Consider the following 14,950-nt stretch of genomic DNA (forward strand, 5'->3'; position numbering starts at 1 on the left):
GAGGCCAAAAGGAAATTTTGGAGGAATCACCCCCAGCTCACTAAACATAAAAGTCATGAAAGCAGAAATGCAATCTCCTGCGGCCACACCACCTTGAATAAGCCTGATCTCGACTGATCTCAGAAGCTAAGCAATGTTGGGCTTGGTTAGTACTTGGATGGGAGACCACCTGGGAATATCAAGTGCTGCAGGCATTACATTTTTGTAATTACATTTTACAATTGAAATGTGTGGAGGACAAAAGGAAATTTTGGAGGAATCACCCCCAGCTCACTAAACATAAAAGTCATGAAAGCAGAAATGCAATCGCCTGCGGCCACACCACCTTGAATAAGCCTGATCTCGTCTGATCTCAGAAGCTAAGCAATGTTGGGTTTGATTAGTACTTGGATGGGAGACCACCTGGGAATATCAAGTGCTGCAGGCATTACATTTTACAATTGAAATGTGTGGAGGACAAAAGGAAATTTTGGAGGAATCACCCCCAGCTCACTAAATATAAAAGTCATGAAAGCAGAAATGCAATCGCCTGCGGCCACACCACCTTGAATAAGCCTGATCTCGTCTGATCTCAGAAACTAAGCAATGTTGGGCTTGGTTAGTACTTGGATGGGAGACCACCTGGGACTATCAAGTGCTGCAGGCATTACATTTTTGTAATTACATTTTACAATTGAAATGTGTGGAGGACAAAAGGAAATTTTGGAGGAATCACCCCCAGCTCACTAAACATAAAAGTCATGAAAGTAGAAATGCAATCGCCTGTGGCCACACCACCTTGAATAAGCCTGATCTCGTCTGATCTCAGAAGCTAAGCAATGTTGGGCTTGATTAGTACTTGGATGGGAGACCACCTGGGAATATCAAGTGCTGCAGGCATTACATTTTACAATTGAAATGTGTGGAGGACAAAAGGAAATTTTGGAGGAATCACCCCCAGCTCCCTAAACATAAAAGTCATGAAAGCAGAAATGCAATCGCCTGCGGCCACACCACCTTAAATAAGCCTGATCTCGTCTGATCTCAGAAGCTAAGCAATGTTGGGCTTGGTTAGTACTTGGATGGGAGACCACCTGGGAATATCAAGTGCTGCAGGCATTACATTTTACAATTGAAATGTGTGGAGGACAAAAGGAAATTTTGGAGGAATCACCCCCAGCTCACTAAACATAAAAGTCATGAAAGCAGAAATGCAATCGCCTGCGGCCACACCACCTTGAATAAGCCTGATCTCGTCTGATCTCAGAAGCTAAGCAATGTTGGGCTTGGTTAGTACTTGGATGGGAGACCACCTGGGAATATCAAGTGCTGCAGGCATTACATTTTTGTAATTACATTTTACAATTGAAATGTGTGGAGGACAAAAGGAAATTTTGGAGGAATCACCCCCAGCTCACTAAACATAAAAGTCATGGAAGCAGAAATGCAATCGCCTGCGGCCACACCACCTTGAATAAGCCTGATCTCGTCTGATCTCAGAAGCTAAGCAATGTTGGGCTTGGTTAGTACTTGGATGGGAGACCACCTGGGAATATCAAGTGCTGCAGGCATTACATTTTTGTAATTACATTTTACAATTGAAATGTGTGGAGGACAAAAGGAAATTTTGGAGGAATCACCCCCAGCTCACTAAACATAAAAGTCATGAAAGCAGAAAAGCAATCGCCTGCGGCCACACCACCTTGAATAAGCCTGATCTCAGAAGCTAAGCAATGTTGGGCTTGGTTAGTACTTGGATGGGAGACCACCTGGGAATATCAAGTGCTGCAGGCATTACATTTTTGTAATTACATTTTACAATTGAAATGTGTGGATGACAAAAGGAAATTTTGGAGGAATCACCCCCAGCTCACTAAAGATAAAAGTCATGAAAGCAAAAAAGCAATCGCCTGCGGCCACACCACCTTGAATAAGCCTGATCTCAGAAGCTAAGCAATGTTGGGCTTGGTTAGTACTTGGATGGGAGACCACCTGGGAATATCAAGTGCTGCAGGCATTACATTTTACAATTGAAATGTGTGGAGGACAAAAGGAAATTTTGGAGGAATCACCCCCAGCTCACTAAACATAAAAGTCATGAAAGCAGAAATGCAATCGCCTGCGGCCACACCACCTTGAATAAGCCTGATCTCGTCTGATCTCAGAAGCTAAGCAGTGTTGGGCTTGGTTAGTACTTGGATGGGAGACCACCTGGGAATATCAAGTGCTGCAGGCATTACATTTTTGTAATTACATTTTTCAATTGAAATGTGTGGAGGACAAAAGGAAATTTTGGAGGAATCACCCCCAGCTCACTAAACATAAAAGTCATGAAAGCAGAAATGCAATCGCCTGCGGCCACACCACCTTGAATAAGCCTGATCTCGTCTGATCTCAGACGCTAAGCAATGTTGGGCTTGGTTAGTACTTGGATGGGAGACCACCTGGGAATATCAAGTGCTGCAGGCATTACATTTTTGTAATTACATTTTACAATTGAAATGTGTGGAGGACAAAAGGAAATTTTGGAGGAATCACCCCCAGCTCACTAAACATAAAAGTCATGAAAGCAGAAAAGCAATCGCCTGCGGCCACACCACCTTGAATAAGCCTGATCTCAGAAGCTAAGCAATGTTGGGCTTGGTTAGTACTTGGATGGGAGACCAGCTGGGAATATCAAGTGCTGCAGGCATTACATTTTACAAATGAAATGTGTGGAGGACAAAAGGAAATTGTGGAGAAACCACCCCCAGCTCACTAAACATAAAAGTCATGAAAGCAGAAATGCAATCGCCTGCGGCCACACCACCTTGAATAAGTCTGCTCTCAGAAGCTAAACAATGTTGGGCTTGGTTAGTACTTGGATGGGAGACCACCTGGGAATAGCAAGTGCTGCAGGCATTACATTTTACAATTGAAATGTGTGGAGGCCAAAAGGAAATTTTGGAGGAATCACCCCCAGCTCACTAAACATAAAAGTCATGAAAGCAGAAATGCAATCGCCTGCGGCCACACCACCTTGAATAAGCCTGATCTCAGAAGCTAAGCAATGTTGGGCTTGGTTAGTACTTGGATGGGAGACCACCTGGGAATATCAAGTGCTGCAGGCATTACATTTTTGTAATTACATTTTACAATTGAAATGTGTGGAGGACAAAAGGAAATTTTGGAGGAATCACCCCCAGCTCACTAAACATAAAAGTCATGAAAGCAGAAATGCAATCGCCTGCGGCCACACCACCTTGAATAAGCCTGATCTCAGAAGCTAAGCAATGTTGGGCTTGGTTAGTACTTGGATGGGAGACCACCTGGGAATATCAAGTGCTGCAGGCATTACATTTTACAATTGAAATGTGTGGAGGACAAAAGGAAATTTTGGAGGAATCACCCCCAGCTCACTAAACATAAAAGTCATGAAAGCAGAAATGCAATCGCCTGCGGCCACACCACCTTGAATAAGCCTGATCTCGTCTGATCTCAGAAGCTAAGCAATGTTGGGCTTGGTTAGTACTTGGATGGGAGACCACCTGGGAATATCAAGTGCTGCAGGCATTACATTTTACAATTGAAATGTGTGGAGGACAAAAGGAAATTTTGGAGGAATCACCCCCAGCTCACTAAACATAAAAGTCATGAAAGCAGAAATGCAATCGCCTGCGGCCACACCACCTTGAATAAGCCTGATCTCGTCTGATCTCAGAAGCTAAGCAATGTTGGGCTTGGTTAGTACTTGGATGGGAGACCACCTGGGAATATCAAGTGCTGCAGGCATTACATTTTACAATTGAAATGTGTGGAGGACAAAAGGAAATTTTGGAGGAATCACCCCCAGCTCCCTAAACATAAAAGTCATGAAAGCAGAAATGCAATCGCCTGCGGCCACACCACCTTGAATAAGCCTGATCTCGCCTGATCTCAGAAGCTAAGCAATGTTGGGCTTGGTTAGTACTTGGATGGGAGACCACCTGGGAATATCAAGTGCTGCAGGCATTACATTTTTGTAATTACATTTTACAATTGAAATGTGTGGAGGAGAAAAGGAAATTTTGGAGGAATTACCCCCAGCTCCCTAAACATAAAAGTCATGAAAGCAGAAATGCAATCGCCTGCGGCCACACCACCTTGAATAAGCCTGATCTCGTCTGATCTCAGAAGCTAAGCAATGTTGGGCTTGGTTAGTACTTGGATGGGAGACCACCTGGGAATATCAAGTGCTGCAGGCATTACATTTTACAATTGAAATGTGTGGAGGACAAAAGGAAATTTTGGAGGAATCACCCCCAGCTCCCTAAACATAAAAGTCATGAAAGCAGAAATGCAATCGCCTGCGGCCACACCACCTTGAATAAGCCTGATCTCGCCTGATCTCAGAAGCTAAGCAATGTTGGGCTTGGTTAGTACTTGGATGGGAGACCACCTGGGAATATCAAGTGCTGCAGGCATTACATTTTTGTAATTACATTTTACAATTGAAATGTGTGGAGGACAAAAGGAAATTTTGGAGGAATCACCCCCAGCTCACTAAACATAAAAGTCATGAAAGCAGAAATGCAATCGCCTGCGGCCACACCACCTTGAATAAGCCTGATCTCAGAAGCTAAGCAATGTTGGGCTTGGTTAGTACTTGGATGGGAGACCACCTGGGAATATCAAGTGCTGCAGGCATTACATTTTTGTAATTACATTTTACAATTGAAATGTGTGGAGGACAAAAGGAAATTTTGGAGGAATCACCCCCAGCTCACTAAACATAAAAGTCATGAAAGCAGAAAAGCAATCGCCTGCGGCCACACCACCTTGAATAAGCCTGATCTCGCCTGATCTCAGAAGCTAAGCAATGTTGGGCTTGGTTAGTACTTGGATGGGAGACCACCTGGGAATATCAAGTGCTGCAGGCATTACATTTTTGTAATTACATTTTACAATTGAAATGTGTGGAGGACAAAAGGAAATTTTGGAGGAATCACCCCCAGCTCACTAAACATAAAAGTCATGAAAGCAGAAATGCAATCGCCTGCGGCCACACCACCTTGAATAAGCCTGATCTAATCTGATCTCAGAAGCTAAGCAATGTTGGGCTTGGTTAGTACTTGGATGGGAGACCACCTGGTAATATCAAGTGCTGCAGGCATTACATTTTACAATTGAAATGTGTGGAGGACAAAAGGAATTTTTGGAGGAATCACCCCCAGCTCACTAAACATAAAAGTCATGAAAGCAGAAATGCAATCGCCTGCGGCCACACCACCTTGAATAAGCCTGATCTCGCCTGATCTCAGAAGCTAAGCAATGTTGGGCTTGGTTAGTACTTGGATGGGAGACCACCTGGGAATATCAAGTGCTGCAGGCATTACATTTTACAATTGAAATGTGTGGAGGACAAAAGGAAATTTTGGAGGAATCACCCCCAGCTCTCTAAACATAAAAGTCATGAAAGCAGAAATGCAATCGCCTGCGGCCACACCACCTTGAATACGCCTGATCTCGTCTGATCTCAGAAGCTAAGCAATGTAGGGCTTGGTTAGTACTTGGATGGGAGACCACCTGGGAATATCAAGTGCTGCAGGCATTACATTTTACAACTGAAATGTGTGGAGGACAAAAGGAAATTTTGGAGGAATCACCCCCAGCTCACTAAACATAAAAGTCATGAAAGCAGAAATGCAATCGCCTGCGGCCACACCACCTTGAATAAGCCTGATCTCAGAAGCTAAGCAATGTTGGGCTTGGTTAGTACTTGGATGGGAGACCACCTGGGAATATCAAGTGCTGCAGGCATTACATTTTTGTAATTACATTTTACAATTGAAATGTGTGGAGGAGAAAAGGAAATTTTGGAGGAATTACCCCCAGCTCCCTAAACATAAAAGTCATGAAAGCAGAAATGCAATCGCCTGCGGCCACACCACCTTGAATAAGCCTGATCTCGTCTGATCTCAGAAGCTAAGCAATGTTGGGCTTGGTTAGTACTTGGATGGGAGACCACCTGGGAATATCAAGTGCTGCAGGCATTACATTTTTGTAATTACATTTTACAATTGAAATGTGTGGAGGACAAAAGGAAATTTTGGAGGAATCACCCCCAGCTCACTAAACATAAAAGTCATGAAAGCAGAAATGCAATCGCCTGCGGCCACACCACCTTGAATAAGCCTGATCTCAGAAGCTAAACAATGTTGGGCTTGGTTAGTACTTGGATGGGAGACCACCTGGGAATATCAAGTGCTGCAGGCATTACATTTTTGTAATTACATTTTACAATTGAAATGTGTGGAGGACAAAAGGAAATTTTGGAGGAATCACCCCCAGCTCACTAAACATAAAAGTCATGAAAGCAGAAAAGCAATCGCCTGCGGCCACACCACCTTGAATAAGCCTGATCTCGTCTGATCTCAGAAGCTAAGCAATGTTGGGCTTGGTTAGTACTTGGATGGGAGACCACCTGGGAATATCAAGTGCTGCCGGCATTACATTTTACAATTGAAATGTGTGGAGGACAAAAGGAAATTTTGGAGGAATCACCCCCAGCTCACTAAACATAAAAGTCATGAAAGCAGAAATGCAATCGCCTGCGGCCACACCACCTTGAATAAGCCTGATCTCGCCTGATCTCAGAAGCTAAGCAATGTTGGGCTTGGTTAGTACTTGGATGGGAGACCACCTGGGAATATCAAGTGCTGCAGGCATTACATTTTTGTAATTACATTTTACAATTGAAATGTGTGGAGGACAAAAGGAAATTTTGGAGGAATCACCCCCAGCTCACTAAACATAAAAGTCATGAAAGCAGAAATGCAATCGCCTGCGGCCACACCACCTTGAATAAGCCTGATCTCAGAAGCTAAGCAATGTTGGGCTTGGTTAGTACTTGGATGGGAGACCACCTGGGAATATCAAGTGCTGCAGGCATTACATTTTTGTAATTACATTTTACAATTGAAATGTGTGGAGGACAAAAGGAAATTTTGGAGGAATCACCCCCAGCTCACTAAACATAAAAGTCATGAAAGCAGAAATGCAATCGCCTGCGGCCACACCACCTTGAATAAGCCTGACCTCGTCTAATCTCAGAATCTAAGCAATGTTGGGCTTGGTTAGTACTTGGATGGGAGACCACCTGGGAATATCAAGTGCTGCAGGCATTACATTTTTGTAATTACATTTTACAATTGAAATGTGTGGAGGACAAAAGGAAATTTTGGAGGAATCACCCCCAGCTCACTAAACATAAAAGTCATGAAAGCAGAAATGCAATCGCCTGCGGCCACACCACCTTGAATAAGCCTGATCTCGCCTGATCTCGTCTGATCTCAGAAGCTAAGCAATGTTGGGCTTGGTTAGTACTTGGATGGGAGAACACCTGGGAATATCAAGTGCTGCAGGCATTACATTTTTGTAATTACATTTTACAATTGAAATGTGTGGAGGACAAAAGGAAATTTTGGAGGAATCACCCCCAGCTCACTAAACATAAAAGTCATGAAAGCAGAAATGCAATCGCCTGCGGCCACACCACCTTGAATAAGCCTGATCTCGTCTGATCTCAGAAGCTAAGCAATGTTGGGCTTGGTTAGTACTTGGATGGGAGACCACCTGGGAATATCAAGTGCTGCAGGCATTACATTTTACAATTGAAATGTGTGGAGGACAAAAGGAAATTTTGGAGGAATCACCCCCAGCTCCCTAAACATAAAAGTCATGAAAGCAGGAATGCAATCGCCTGCGGCCACACCACCTTGAATAAGCCTGATCTCAGAAGCTAAGCAATGTTGGGCTTGGTTAGTACTTGGATGGGAGACCACCTGGGAATATCAAGTGCTGCAGGCATTACATTTTTGTAATTACATTTTACAATTGAAATGTGTGGAGGACAAAAGGAAATTTTGGAGGAATCACCCCCAGCTCACTAAACATAAAAGTCATGAAAGCAGAAATGCAATCGCCTGCGGCCACACCACCTTGAATAAGCCTGATCTCAGAAGCTAAGCAATGTTGGGCTTGGTTAGTACTTGGATGGGAGACCACCTGGGAATATCAAGTGCTGCAGGCATTACATTTTTGTAATTACATTTTACAATTGAAATGTGTGGAGGACAAAAGGAAATTTTGGAGGAATCACCCCCAGCTCACTAAACATAAAAGTCATGAAAGCAGAAATGCAATCGCCTGCGGCCACACCACCTTGAATAAGCCTGATCTCATCTGATCTCAGAAGCTAAGCAATGTTGGGCTTGGTTAGTACTTGGATGGGAGACCACCTGGGAATATCAAGTGCTGCAGGCATTACATTTTTGTAATTACATTTTACAATTGAAATGTGTGGAGGACAAAAGGAAATTTTGGAGGAATCACCCCCAGCACACTAAACATAAAAGTCATGAAAGCAGAAATGCAATCGCCTGCGGCCACACCACCCTGAATAAGCCTGATCTCGTCTGATCTCAGAAGCTAAGCAATGTTGGGCTTGGTTAGTACTTGGATGGGAGACCACCTGGGAATATCAAGTGCTGCAGGCATTACATTTTACAATTGAAATGTGTGGAGGACAAAAGGAAATTTTGGAGGAATCACCCCCAGCTCACTAAACATAAAAGTCATGAAAGCAGAAATGCAATCGCCTGCGGCCACACCACCTTGAATAAGCCTGAACTCGTTTGATCTCAGAAGCTAAGCAATGTTGGGCTTGGTTAGTACTTGGATGGGAGACCACCTGGGAATATCAAGTGCTGCAGGCATTACATTTTTGTAATTACATTTTACAATTGAAATGTGTGGAGGACAAAAGGAAATTTTGGAGGAATCACCCCCAGCTCCCTAAACATAAAAGTCATGAAAGCAGAAATGCACTCGCCTGCGGCCACACCACCTTGAATAAGCCTGATCTCGCCTGATCTCAGAAGCTAAGCAATGTTGGGCTTGGTTAGTACTTGGATGGGAGACCACCTGGGAATATCAAGTGCTGCAGGCATTACATTTTACAATTGAAATGTGTGGAGGACAAAAGGAAATTTTGGAGGAATCTCCCCCAGCTCACTAAACATAAAAGTCATGAAAGCAGAAATGCAATCGCCTGCGGCCACACCACCTTGAATAAGCCTGATCTCGTCTGATCTCCGAAGCTAAGCAATGTTGGGCTTGGTTAGTACTTGGATGGGAGACCACCTGGGAATATCAAGTGCTGCAGGCATTACATTTTTGTAATTACATTTTACAATTGAAATGTGTGGAGGACAAAAGGAAATTTTGGAGGAATCACCCCCAGCTCACTAAACATAAAAGTCATGAAAGCAGCAATGCAATTGCCTGCGGCCACACCACCTTGAATAATCCTGATCTCAGAAGCTAAGCAATGTTGGGCTTGGTTAGTACTTGGATGGGAGACCACCAGGGAATATCAAGTGCTGCAGGCATTACATTTTACAATTGAAATGTGTGGAGGACAAAAGGAAATTTTGGAGGAATCACCCCCAGCTCCCTAAACATAAAAGTCATGAAAGCAGAAATGCAATCGCCTGTGGCCACACCACCTTGAATAAGCCTGATCTCATCTGATCTCAGAAGCTAAGCAATGTTGGGCTTGGTTAGTACTTGGATGGGAGACCACCTGGGAATATCAAGTGCTGCAAGCATTACATTTTACAATTGAAATGTGTGGAGGACAAAAGGAAATTTTGGAGGAATCACCCCCAGCTCACTAAACATAAAAGTCATGAAAGCAGAAATGCAATCGCCTGCGGCCACACCACCTTGAATGAGCCTGAGCTCGTCTGATCTCAGAAGCTAAGCAATGTTGGGCTTGGTTAGTACTTGGATGGGAGACCACCTGGGAATATCAAGTGCTGCAGGCATTACCTTTTACAATTGAAATGTGTGGAGGCCAAAAGGAAATTTTGGAGGAATCACCCCCAGCTCACTAAACATAAAAGTCATGAAAGCAGAAATGCAATCGCCTGCGGCCACACCACCTTGAATAAGCCTGATCTCGTCTGATCTCAGAAGCTAAGCAATGTTGGGCTTGGTTAGTACTTGGATGGGAGACCACCTGGGAATATCAAGTGCTGCAGGCATTACTTTTTTGTAATTACATTTTACAATTGAAATGTGTGGAGGACAAAAGGAAATTTTGGAGGAATCACCCCCAGCTCACTAAACATAAAAGTCATGAAAGCAGAAATGCAATCGCCTGCGGCCACACCACCTTGAATAAGCCTGATCTCAGAAGCTAAGCAATGTTGGGCTTGGTTAGTACTTGGATGGGAGACCACCTGGGAATATCAAGTGATGCAGGCATTACATTTTTGTAATTACATTTTACAATTGAAATGTGTGGAGGACAAAAGGAAATTTTGGAGGAATCACCCCCAGCTCCCTAAACATAAAAGTCATGAAAGCAGAAATGCAATCGCCTGCGGCCACACCACCTTGAATAAGCCTGATCTCGTCTGATCTCAGAAGCTAAGTAATGTTGGGCTTGGTTAGTACTTGGATGGGAGACCACCTGGGAATATCAAGTGATGCAGGCATTACATTTTTGTAATTACATTTTACAATTGAAATGTGTGGAGGACAAAAGGAAATTTTGGAGGAATCACCCCCAGCTCCCTAAACATAAAAGTCATGAAAGCAGAAACGCAATCGACTGCGGCCACACCACCTTGAATAAGCCTGATCTCGCCTGATCTCAGAAGCTAAGCAATGTTGGGCTTGGTTAGTACTTGGATGGGAGACCACCTGGGAATATCAAGTGCTGCAGGCATTACATTTTACAATTGAAATGTGTGGAGGACAAAAGGAAATTTTGGAGGAATCACCCCCAGCTCACTAAACATAAAAGTCATGAAAGCAGCAATGCAATTGCCTGCGGCCACACCACCTTGAATAATCCTGATCTCAGAAGCTAAGCAATGTTGGGCTTGGTTAGTACTTGGATGGGAGACCACCAGGGAATATCAAGTGCTGCAGGCATTACATTTTACAATTGAAATGTGTGGAGGACAAAAGGAAATTTTGGAGGAATCACCCCCAGCTCCCTAAACATAAAAGTCATGAAAGCAGAAATGCAATCGCCTGCGGCCACACCACCTTGAATAAACCTGATCTCAGAAGCTAAGCAGTGTTGGGCTTGGTTAGTATTTGGATGGGAGACCACCTGGGAATATCAAGTGCTGCAGGCATTACATTTTACAATTGAAATGTGTGGAGGACAAAAGGAAATTTTGGAGGAATCACCCCCAGCTCCCTAAACATAAAAGTCATGAAAGCAGAAATGCAATCGCCTGTGGCCACACCACCTTGAATAAGCCTGATCTCATCTGATCTCAGAAGCTAAGCAATGTTGGGCTTGGTTAGTACTTGGATGGGAGACCACCTGGGAATATCAAGTGCTGCAAGCATTACATTTTACAATTGAAATGTGTGGAGGACAAAAGGAAATTTTGGAGGAATCACCCCCAGCTCACTAAACATAAAAGTCATGAAAGCAGAAATGCAATCGCCTGCGGCCACACCACCTTGAATGAGCCTGAGCTCGTCTGATCTCAGAAGCTAAGCAATGTTGGGCTTGGTTAGTACTTGGATGGGAGACCACCTGGGAATATCAAGTGCTGCAGGCATTACATTTTACAATTGAAATGTGTGGAGGCCAAAAGGAAATTTTGGAGGAATCACCCCCAGCTCACTAAACATAAAAGTCATGAAAGCAGAAATGCAATCGCCTGCGGCCACACCACCTTGAATAAGCCTGATCTCGTCTGATCTCAGAAGCTAAGCAATGTTGGGCTTGGTTAGTACTTGGATGGGAGACCACCTGGGAATATCAAGTGCTGCAGGCATTACTTTTTTGTAATTACATTTTACAATTGAAATGTGTGGAGGACAAAAGGAAATTTTGGAGGAATCACCCCCAGCTCACTAAACATAAAAGTCATGAAAGCAGAAATGCAATCGCCTGCGGCCACACCACCTTGAATAAGCCTGATCTCAGAAGCTAAGCAATGTTGGGCTTGGTTAGTACTTGGATGGGAGACCACCTGGGAATATCAAGTGATGCAGGCATTACATTTTTGTAATTACATTTTACAATTGAAATGTGTGGAGGACAAAAGGAAATTTTGGAGGAATCACCCCCAGCTCCCTAAACATAAAAGTCATGAAAGCAGAAATGCAATCGCCTGCGGCCACACCACCTTGAATAAGCCTGATCTCGTCTGATCTCAGAAGCTAAGCAATGTTGGGCTTGGTTAGTACTTGGATGGGAGACCACCTGGGAATATCAAGTGATGCAGGCATTACATTTTTGTAATTACATTTTACAATTGAAATGTGTGGAGGACAAAAGGAAATTTTGGAGGAATCACCCCCAGCTCCCTAAACATAAAAGTCATGAAAGCAGAAACGCAATCGCCTGCGGCCACACCACCTTGAATAAGCCTGATCTCGCCTGATCTCAGAAGCTAAGCAATGTTGGGCTTGGTTAGTACTTGGATGGGAGACCACCTGGGAATATCAAGTGCTGCAGGCATTACATTTTACAATTGAAATGTGTGGAGGACAAAAGGAAATTTTGGAGGAATCACCCCCAGCTCACTAAACATAAAAGTCATGAAAGCAGAAATGCAATCGCCTGCGGCCACACCACCTTGAATGAGCCTGAGCTCGTCTGATCTCAGAAGCTAAGCAATGTTGGGCTTGGTTAGTACTTGGATGGGAGACCACCTGGGAATATCAAGTGCTGCAGGCATTACATTTTACAATTGAAATGTGTGGAGGCCAAAAGGAAATTTTGGAGGAATCACCCCCAGCTCACTAAACATAAAAGTCATGAAAGCAGAAATGCAATCGCCTGCGGCCACACCACCTTGAATAAGCCTGATCTCGTCTGATCTCAGAAGCTAAGCAATGTTGGGCTTGGTTAGTACTTGGATGGGAGACCACCTGGGAATATCAAGTGCTGCAGGCATTACTTTTTTGTAATTACATTTTACAATTGAAATGTGTGGAGGACAAAAGGAAATTTTGGAGGAATCACCCCCAGCTCACTAAACATAAAAGTCATGAAAGCAGAAATGCAATCGCCTGCGGCCACACCACCTTGAATAAGCCTGATCTCAGAAGCTAAGCAATGTTGGGCTTGGTTAGTACTTGGATGGGAGACCACCTGGGAATATCAAGTGATGCAGGCATTACATTTTTGTAATTACATTTTACAATTGAAATGTGTGGAGGACAAAAGGAAATTTTGGAGGAATCACCCCCAGCTCCCTAAACATAAAAGTCATGAAAGCAGAAATGCAATCGCCTGCGGCCACACCACCTTGAATAAGCCTGATCTCGCCTGATCTCAGAAGCTAAGCAATGTTGGGCTTGGTTAGTACTTGGATGGGAGACCACCTGGGAATATCAAGTGCTGCAGGCATTACATTTTAAAATTGAAATGTGTGGAGGACAAAAGGAAATTTTGGAGGAATCACCCCCAGCTCACTAAAAATAAAAGTCATGAAAGCAGAAATGCAATCGCCTGCGGCCACACCACCTTGAATAAGCCTGATCTCAGAAGCTAAGCAATGTTGGGCTTGGTTAGTACTTGGATGGGAGACCACCTGGGAATATCAAGTGCTGCAGGCATTACATTTTTGTAATTACATTTTACAATTGAAATGTGTGGAGGACAAAAGGAAATTTTGGAGGAATCACCCCCAGCTCACTAAACATAAAAGTCATGAAAGCAGAAATGCAATCGCCTGCGGCCACACCACCTTGAATAAGCCTGATCTCGTCTGATCTCAGAAGCTAAGCAATGTTGGGCTTGGTTAGTACTTGGATGGGAGACCACCTGGGAATATCAAGTGCTGCAGGCATTACATTTTACAATTGAAATGTGTGGAGGACAAAAGGAAATTTTGGAGGAATCACCCCCAGCTCACTAAACATAAAAGTCATGAAAGCAGAAATGCAATCGCCTGCGGCCACACCACCTTGAATAAGCCTGATCTCGTCTGATCTCAGAAGCTAAGCAATGTTGGGCTTGGTTAGTACTTGGATGGGAGACCACCTGGGAATATCAAGTGCTGCAGGCATTACATTTTACAATTGAAATGTGTGGAGGACAAAAGGAAATTTTGGAGGAATCACCCCCAGCTCACTAAACATAAAAGTCATGAAAGCAGAAATGCAATCGCCTGCGGCCACACCACCTTGAATAAGCCTGATCTCGTCTGATCTCAGAAGCTAAGCAATGTTGGGCTTGGTTAGTACTTGGATGGGAGACCACCTGGGAATATCAAGTGCTGCAGGCATTACATTTTACAATTGAAATGTGTGGAGGACAAAAGGAAATTTTGGAGGAATCACCCCCAGCTCACTAAACATAAAAGTCATGAAAGCAGAAATGCAATCGCCTGCGGCCACACCTCCTTGAATAAGCCTGATCTCGTCTGATCTCAGAAGCTAAGCAATGTTGGGCTTGGTTAGTACTTGGATGGGAGACCACCTGGGAATATCAAGTGCTGCCGGCATTACATTTTACAATTGAAATGTGTGGAGGACAAAAGGAAATTTTGGAGGAATCACCCCCAGCTCACTAAACATAAAAGTCATGAAAGCAGAAATGCAATCGCCTGCGGCCACACCACCTTGAATACGCCTGATCTCGTCTGATCTCAGAAGCTAAGCAATGTTGGGCTTGGGTAGTACTTGGATGGGAGACCACCTGGGAATATCAAGTGCTGCAGGCATTACCTTTTACAATTGAAATGTGTGGAGGACAAAAAGAAATTTTGGAGGACTCACCCCCAGCTCACTAAACATAAAAGTCATGAAAGCAGAAATGCAATCGCCTGCTGCCACACCACCTTGAATAAGCCTGATCTCGTCTGATCTCAGAAGCTAAGCAATGTTGGGCTTGGTTAGTACTTGGATGGGAGACCACCTGGGAATATCAAGTGCTGCAGGCATTACATTTTTGTAATTACAT

The 14,950-nt window shown here is 43.8% G+C and overlaps 46 non-coding genes and 21 pseudogenes across 46 annotated transcripts; all 67 read left to right on the top strand.

Moving 5' to 3' along the window:
• Positions 1-75: 75 nt before the first annotated feature.
• LOC131712896 (5S ribosomal RNA) lies at positions 76-194 on the top strand. Its single transcript, XR_009314783.1, has one exon. It is a non-coding gene; the product is annotated as a 5S ribosomal RNA (ribosomal RNA).
• A 114-nt stretch (positions 195-308) lies between these two features.
• LOC131710292 (5S ribosomal RNA) lies at positions 309-427 on the top strand. Its single transcript, XR_009312164.1, has one exon. It is a non-coding gene; the product is annotated as a 5S ribosomal RNA (ribosomal RNA).
• A 100-nt stretch (positions 428-527) lies between these two features.
• Positions 528-646, top strand: LOC131712985 (5S ribosomal RNA). Its single transcript, XR_009314872.1, has one exon. It is a non-coding gene; the product is annotated as a 5S ribosomal RNA (ribosomal RNA).
• A 114-nt stretch (positions 647-760) lies between these two features.
• LOC131720598 (5S ribosomal RNA) lies at positions 761-879 on the top strand. Its single transcript, XR_009319495.1, has one exon. It is a non-coding gene; the product is annotated as a 5S ribosomal RNA (ribosomal RNA).
• Positions 880-979: 100 nt separating this feature from the next.
• LOC131711439 (5S ribosomal RNA) lies at positions 980-1,098 on the top strand. The gene has a single exon (XR_009313322.1). It is a non-coding gene; the product is annotated as a 5S ribosomal RNA (ribosomal RNA).
• A 100-nt stretch (positions 1,099-1,198) lies between these two features.
• LOC131716737 (5S ribosomal RNA) lies at positions 1,199-1,317 on the top strand. Its single transcript, XR_009315622.1, has one exon. It is a non-coding gene; the product is annotated as a 5S ribosomal RNA (ribosomal RNA).
• A 114-nt stretch (positions 1,318-1,431) lies between these two features.
• LOC131716738 (5S ribosomal RNA) lies at positions 1,432-1,550 on the top strand. The gene has a single exon (XR_009315623.1). It is a non-coding gene; the product is annotated as a 5S ribosomal RNA (ribosomal RNA).
• A 114-nt stretch (positions 1,551-1,664) lies between these two features.
• Positions 1,665-1,773, top strand: LOC131714720 (5S ribosomal RNA; annotated as a pseudogene).
• A 114-nt stretch (positions 1,774-1,887) lies between these two features.
• LOC131714721 (5S ribosomal RNA) lies at positions 1,888-1,996 on the top strand (annotated as a pseudogene).
• Positions 1,997-2,096: 100 nt separating this feature from the next.
• On the top strand, positions 2,097-2,215 carry LOC131710040 (5S ribosomal RNA). Its single transcript, XR_009311907.1, has one exon. It is a non-coding gene; the product is annotated as a 5S ribosomal RNA (ribosomal RNA).
• Positions 2,216-2,329: 114 nt separating this feature from the next.
• On the top strand, positions 2,330-2,448 carry LOC131710926 (5S ribosomal RNA). The gene has a single exon (XR_009312808.1). It is a non-coding gene; the product is annotated as a 5S ribosomal RNA (ribosomal RNA).
• A 114-nt stretch (positions 2,449-2,562) lies between these two features.
• On the top strand, positions 2,563-2,671 carry LOC131715601 (5S ribosomal RNA; annotated as a pseudogene).
• A 100-nt stretch (positions 2,672-2,771) lies between these two features.
• LOC131716526 (5S ribosomal RNA) lies at positions 2,772-2,880 on the top strand (annotated as a pseudogene).
• Positions 2,881-2,980: 100 nt separating this feature from the next.
• LOC131714722 (5S ribosomal RNA) lies at positions 2,981-3,089 on the top strand (annotated as a pseudogene).
• A 114-nt stretch (positions 3,090-3,203) lies between these two features.
• LOC131714723 (5S ribosomal RNA) lies at positions 3,204-3,312 on the top strand (annotated as a pseudogene).
• Positions 3,313-3,412: 100 nt separating this feature from the next.
• LOC131716739 (5S ribosomal RNA) lies at positions 3,413-3,531 on the top strand. Its single transcript, XR_009315624.1, has one exon. It is a non-coding gene; the product is annotated as a 5S ribosomal RNA (ribosomal RNA).
• A 100-nt stretch (positions 3,532-3,631) lies between these two features.
• Positions 3,632-3,750, top strand: LOC131716740 (5S ribosomal RNA). Its single transcript, XR_009315625.1, has one exon. It is a non-coding gene; the product is annotated as a 5S ribosomal RNA (ribosomal RNA).
• A 100-nt stretch (positions 3,751-3,850) lies between these two features.
• On the top strand, positions 3,851-3,969 carry LOC131711573 (5S ribosomal RNA). Its single transcript, XR_009313459.1, has one exon. It is a non-coding gene; the product is annotated as a 5S ribosomal RNA (ribosomal RNA).
• Positions 3,970-4,083: 114 nt separating this feature from the next.
• Positions 4,084-4,202, top strand: LOC131716741 (5S ribosomal RNA). The gene has a single exon (XR_009315626.1). It is a non-coding gene; the product is annotated as a 5S ribosomal RNA (ribosomal RNA).
• Positions 4,203-4,302: 100 nt separating this feature from the next.
• Positions 4,303-4,421, top strand: LOC131711574 (5S ribosomal RNA). Its single transcript, XR_009313460.1, has one exon. It is a non-coding gene; the product is annotated as a 5S ribosomal RNA (ribosomal RNA).
• Positions 4,422-4,535: 114 nt separating this feature from the next.
• On the top strand, positions 4,536-4,644 carry LOC131714725 (5S ribosomal RNA; annotated as a pseudogene).
• Positions 4,645-4,758: 114 nt separating this feature from the next.
• On the top strand, positions 4,759-4,877 carry LOC131711575 (5S ribosomal RNA). The gene has a single exon (XR_009313461.1). It is a non-coding gene; the product is annotated as a 5S ribosomal RNA (ribosomal RNA).
• Positions 4,878-4,991: 114 nt separating this feature from the next.
• LOC131713646 (5S ribosomal RNA) lies at positions 4,992-5,110 on the top strand (annotated as a pseudogene).
• A 100-nt stretch (positions 5,111-5,210) lies between these two features.
• On the top strand, positions 5,211-5,329 carry LOC131711577 (5S ribosomal RNA). The gene has a single exon (XR_009313463.1). It is a non-coding gene; the product is annotated as a 5S ribosomal RNA (ribosomal RNA).
• A 100-nt stretch (positions 5,330-5,429) lies between these two features.
• Positions 5,430-5,548, top strand: LOC131712453 (5S ribosomal RNA). Its single transcript, XR_009314344.1, has one exon. It is a non-coding gene; the product is annotated as a 5S ribosomal RNA (ribosomal RNA).
• Positions 5,549-5,648: 100 nt separating this feature from the next.
• On the top strand, positions 5,649-5,757 carry LOC131714726 (5S ribosomal RNA; annotated as a pseudogene).
• A 114-nt stretch (positions 5,758-5,871) lies between these two features.
• LOC131716743 (5S ribosomal RNA) lies at positions 5,872-5,990 on the top strand. Its single transcript, XR_009315628.1, has one exon. It is a non-coding gene; the product is annotated as a 5S ribosomal RNA (ribosomal RNA).
• Positions 5,991-6,104: 114 nt separating this feature from the next.
• Positions 6,105-6,213, top strand: LOC131715452 (5S ribosomal RNA; annotated as a pseudogene).
• Positions 6,214-6,327: 114 nt separating this feature from the next.
• On the top strand, positions 6,328-6,446 carry LOC131711187 (5S ribosomal RNA). The gene has a single exon (XR_009313070.1). It is a non-coding gene; the product is annotated as a 5S ribosomal RNA (ribosomal RNA).
• Positions 6,447-6,546: 100 nt separating this feature from the next.
• LOC131711578 (5S ribosomal RNA) lies at positions 6,547-6,665 on the top strand. Its single transcript, XR_009313464.1, has one exon. It is a non-coding gene; the product is annotated as a 5S ribosomal RNA (ribosomal RNA).
• A 114-nt stretch (positions 6,666-6,779) lies between these two features.
• LOC131714727 (5S ribosomal RNA) lies at positions 6,780-6,888 on the top strand (annotated as a pseudogene).
• A 114-nt stretch (positions 6,889-7,002) lies between these two features.
• Positions 7,003-7,121, top strand: LOC131713084 (5S ribosomal RNA). Its single transcript, XR_009314972.1, has one exon. It is a non-coding gene; the product is annotated as a 5S ribosomal RNA (ribosomal RNA).
• Positions 7,122-7,235: 114 nt separating this feature from the next.
• LOC131714242 (5S ribosomal RNA) lies at positions 7,236-7,364 on the top strand (annotated as a pseudogene).
• Positions 7,365-7,478: 114 nt separating this feature from the next.
• LOC131716744 (5S ribosomal RNA) lies at positions 7,479-7,597 on the top strand. The gene has a single exon (XR_009315629.1). It is a non-coding gene; the product is annotated as a 5S ribosomal RNA (ribosomal RNA).
• Positions 7,598-7,697: 100 nt separating this feature from the next.
• LOC131714728 (5S ribosomal RNA) lies at positions 7,698-7,806 on the top strand (annotated as a pseudogene).
• Positions 7,807-7,920: 114 nt separating this feature from the next.
• On the top strand, positions 7,921-8,029 carry LOC131714729 (5S ribosomal RNA; annotated as a pseudogene).
• A 114-nt stretch (positions 8,030-8,143) lies between these two features.
• Positions 8,144-8,262, top strand: LOC131717632 (5S ribosomal RNA). The gene has a single exon (XR_009316521.1). It is a non-coding gene; the product is annotated as a 5S ribosomal RNA (ribosomal RNA).
• Positions 8,263-8,376: 114 nt separating this feature from the next.
• LOC131711327 (5S ribosomal RNA) lies at positions 8,377-8,495 on the top strand. Its single transcript, XR_009313211.1, has one exon. It is a non-coding gene; the product is annotated as a 5S ribosomal RNA (ribosomal RNA).
• A 100-nt stretch (positions 8,496-8,595) lies between these two features.
• LOC131711911 (5S ribosomal RNA) lies at positions 8,596-8,714 on the top strand. The gene has a single exon (XR_009313800.1). It is a non-coding gene; the product is annotated as a 5S ribosomal RNA (ribosomal RNA).
• A 114-nt stretch (positions 8,715-8,828) lies between these two features.
• On the top strand, positions 8,829-8,947 carry LOC131711579 (5S ribosomal RNA). Its single transcript, XR_009313465.1, has one exon. It is a non-coding gene; the product is annotated as a 5S ribosomal RNA (ribosomal RNA).
• Positions 8,948-9,047: 100 nt separating this feature from the next.
• Positions 9,048-9,166, top strand: LOC131711776 (5S ribosomal RNA). Its single transcript, XR_009313664.1, has one exon. It is a non-coding gene; the product is annotated as a 5S ribosomal RNA (ribosomal RNA).
• A 114-nt stretch (positions 9,167-9,280) lies between these two features.
• On the top strand, positions 9,281-9,389 carry LOC131715539 (5S ribosomal RNA; annotated as a pseudogene).
• A 100-nt stretch (positions 9,390-9,489) lies between these two features.
• On the top strand, positions 9,490-9,608 carry LOC131711489 (5S ribosomal RNA). The gene has a single exon (XR_009313375.1). It is a non-coding gene; the product is annotated as a 5S ribosomal RNA (ribosomal RNA).
• A 100-nt stretch (positions 9,609-9,708) lies between these two features.
• On the top strand, positions 9,709-9,827 carry LOC131711483 (5S ribosomal RNA). Its single transcript, XR_009313369.1, has one exon. It is a non-coding gene; the product is annotated as a 5S ribosomal RNA (ribosomal RNA).
• A 100-nt stretch (positions 9,828-9,927) lies between these two features.
• Positions 9,928-10,046, top strand: LOC131716745 (5S ribosomal RNA). The gene has a single exon (XR_009315630.1). It is a non-coding gene; the product is annotated as a 5S ribosomal RNA (ribosomal RNA).
• A 114-nt stretch (positions 10,047-10,160) lies between these two features.
• Positions 10,161-10,269, top strand: LOC131716034 (5S ribosomal RNA; annotated as a pseudogene).
• Positions 10,270-10,383: 114 nt separating this feature from the next.
• LOC131713122 (5S ribosomal RNA) lies at positions 10,384-10,502 on the top strand. Its single transcript, XR_009315010.1, has one exon. It is a non-coding gene; the product is annotated as a 5S ribosomal RNA (ribosomal RNA).
• Positions 10,503-10,616: 114 nt separating this feature from the next.
• Positions 10,617-10,735, top strand: LOC131713046 (5S ribosomal RNA). The gene has a single exon (XR_009314933.1). It is a non-coding gene; the product is annotated as a 5S ribosomal RNA (ribosomal RNA).
• A 100-nt stretch (positions 10,736-10,835) lies between these two features.
• LOC131715540 (5S ribosomal RNA) lies at positions 10,836-10,944 on the top strand (annotated as a pseudogene).
• Positions 10,945-11,044: 100 nt separating this feature from the next.
• LOC131715651 (5S ribosomal RNA) lies at positions 11,045-11,153 on the top strand (annotated as a pseudogene).
• A 100-nt stretch (positions 11,154-11,253) lies between these two features.
• LOC131711490 (5S ribosomal RNA) lies at positions 11,254-11,372 on the top strand. The gene has a single exon (XR_009313376.1). It is a non-coding gene; the product is annotated as a 5S ribosomal RNA (ribosomal RNA).
• A 100-nt stretch (positions 11,373-11,472) lies between these two features.
• LOC131711484 (5S ribosomal RNA) lies at positions 11,473-11,591 on the top strand. Its single transcript, XR_009313370.1, has one exon. It is a non-coding gene; the product is annotated as a 5S ribosomal RNA (ribosomal RNA).
• Positions 11,592-11,691: 100 nt separating this feature from the next.
• LOC131716746 (5S ribosomal RNA) lies at positions 11,692-11,810 on the top strand. The gene has a single exon (XR_009315631.1). It is a non-coding gene; the product is annotated as a 5S ribosomal RNA (ribosomal RNA).
• Positions 11,811-11,924: 114 nt separating this feature from the next.
• LOC131716035 (5S ribosomal RNA) lies at positions 11,925-12,033 on the top strand (annotated as a pseudogene).
• Positions 12,034-12,147: 114 nt separating this feature from the next.
• Positions 12,148-12,266, top strand: LOC131712107 (5S ribosomal RNA). Its single transcript, XR_009313996.1, has one exon. It is a non-coding gene; the product is annotated as a 5S ribosomal RNA (ribosomal RNA).
• A 114-nt stretch (positions 12,267-12,380) lies between these two features.
• Positions 12,381-12,499, top strand: LOC131711580 (5S ribosomal RNA). Its single transcript, XR_009313466.1, has one exon. It is a non-coding gene; the product is annotated as a 5S ribosomal RNA (ribosomal RNA).
• A 100-nt stretch (positions 12,500-12,599) lies between these two features.
• Positions 12,600-12,718, top strand: LOC131711485 (5S ribosomal RNA). The gene has a single exon (XR_009313371.1). It is a non-coding gene; the product is annotated as a 5S ribosomal RNA (ribosomal RNA).
• A 100-nt stretch (positions 12,719-12,818) lies between these two features.
• Positions 12,819-12,937, top strand: LOC131716747 (5S ribosomal RNA). Its single transcript, XR_009315632.1, has one exon. It is a non-coding gene; the product is annotated as a 5S ribosomal RNA (ribosomal RNA).
• A 114-nt stretch (positions 12,938-13,051) lies between these two features.
• LOC131716037 (5S ribosomal RNA) lies at positions 13,052-13,160 on the top strand (annotated as a pseudogene).
• A 114-nt stretch (positions 13,161-13,274) lies between these two features.
• On the top strand, positions 13,275-13,393 carry LOC131711581 (5S ribosomal RNA). The gene has a single exon (XR_009313467.1). It is a non-coding gene; the product is annotated as a 5S ribosomal RNA (ribosomal RNA).
• A 100-nt stretch (positions 13,394-13,493) lies between these two features.
• LOC131714730 (5S ribosomal RNA) lies at positions 13,494-13,602 on the top strand (annotated as a pseudogene).
• Positions 13,603-13,716: 114 nt separating this feature from the next.
• On the top strand, positions 13,717-13,835 carry LOC131716748 (5S ribosomal RNA). The gene has a single exon (XR_009315633.1). It is a non-coding gene; the product is annotated as a 5S ribosomal RNA (ribosomal RNA).
• A 100-nt stretch (positions 13,836-13,935) lies between these two features.
• LOC131716749 (5S ribosomal RNA) lies at positions 13,936-14,054 on the top strand. The gene has a single exon (XR_009315634.1). It is a non-coding gene; the product is annotated as a 5S ribosomal RNA (ribosomal RNA).
• A 100-nt stretch (positions 14,055-14,154) lies between these two features.
• Positions 14,155-14,273, top strand: LOC131716750 (5S ribosomal RNA). Its single transcript, XR_009315635.1, has one exon. It is a non-coding gene; the product is annotated as a 5S ribosomal RNA (ribosomal RNA).
• Positions 14,274-14,373: 100 nt separating this feature from the next.
• LOC131711957 (5S ribosomal RNA) lies at positions 14,374-14,492 on the top strand. The gene has a single exon (XR_009313846.1). It is a non-coding gene; the product is annotated as a 5S ribosomal RNA (ribosomal RNA).
• Positions 14,493-14,592: 100 nt separating this feature from the next.
• Positions 14,593-14,711, top strand: LOC131716972 (5S ribosomal RNA). Its single transcript, XR_009315857.1, has one exon. It is a non-coding gene; the product is annotated as a 5S ribosomal RNA (ribosomal RNA).
• A 100-nt stretch (positions 14,712-14,811) lies between these two features.
• On the top strand, positions 14,812-14,930 carry LOC131711271 (5S ribosomal RNA). Its single transcript, XR_009313154.1, has one exon. It is a non-coding gene; the product is annotated as a 5S ribosomal RNA (ribosomal RNA).
• Positions 14,931-14,950: the final 20 nt, after the last annotated feature.

This window comes from Acipenser ruthenus, chromosome 44, assembly GCF_902713425.1.
Source record: "Acipenser ruthenus chromosome 44, fAciRut3.2 maternal haplotype, whole genome shotgun sequence".
Classification (NCBI taxonomy): Eukaryota; Metazoa; Chordata; class Actinopteri; order Acipenseriformes; family Acipenseridae; genus Acipenser; species Acipenser ruthenus.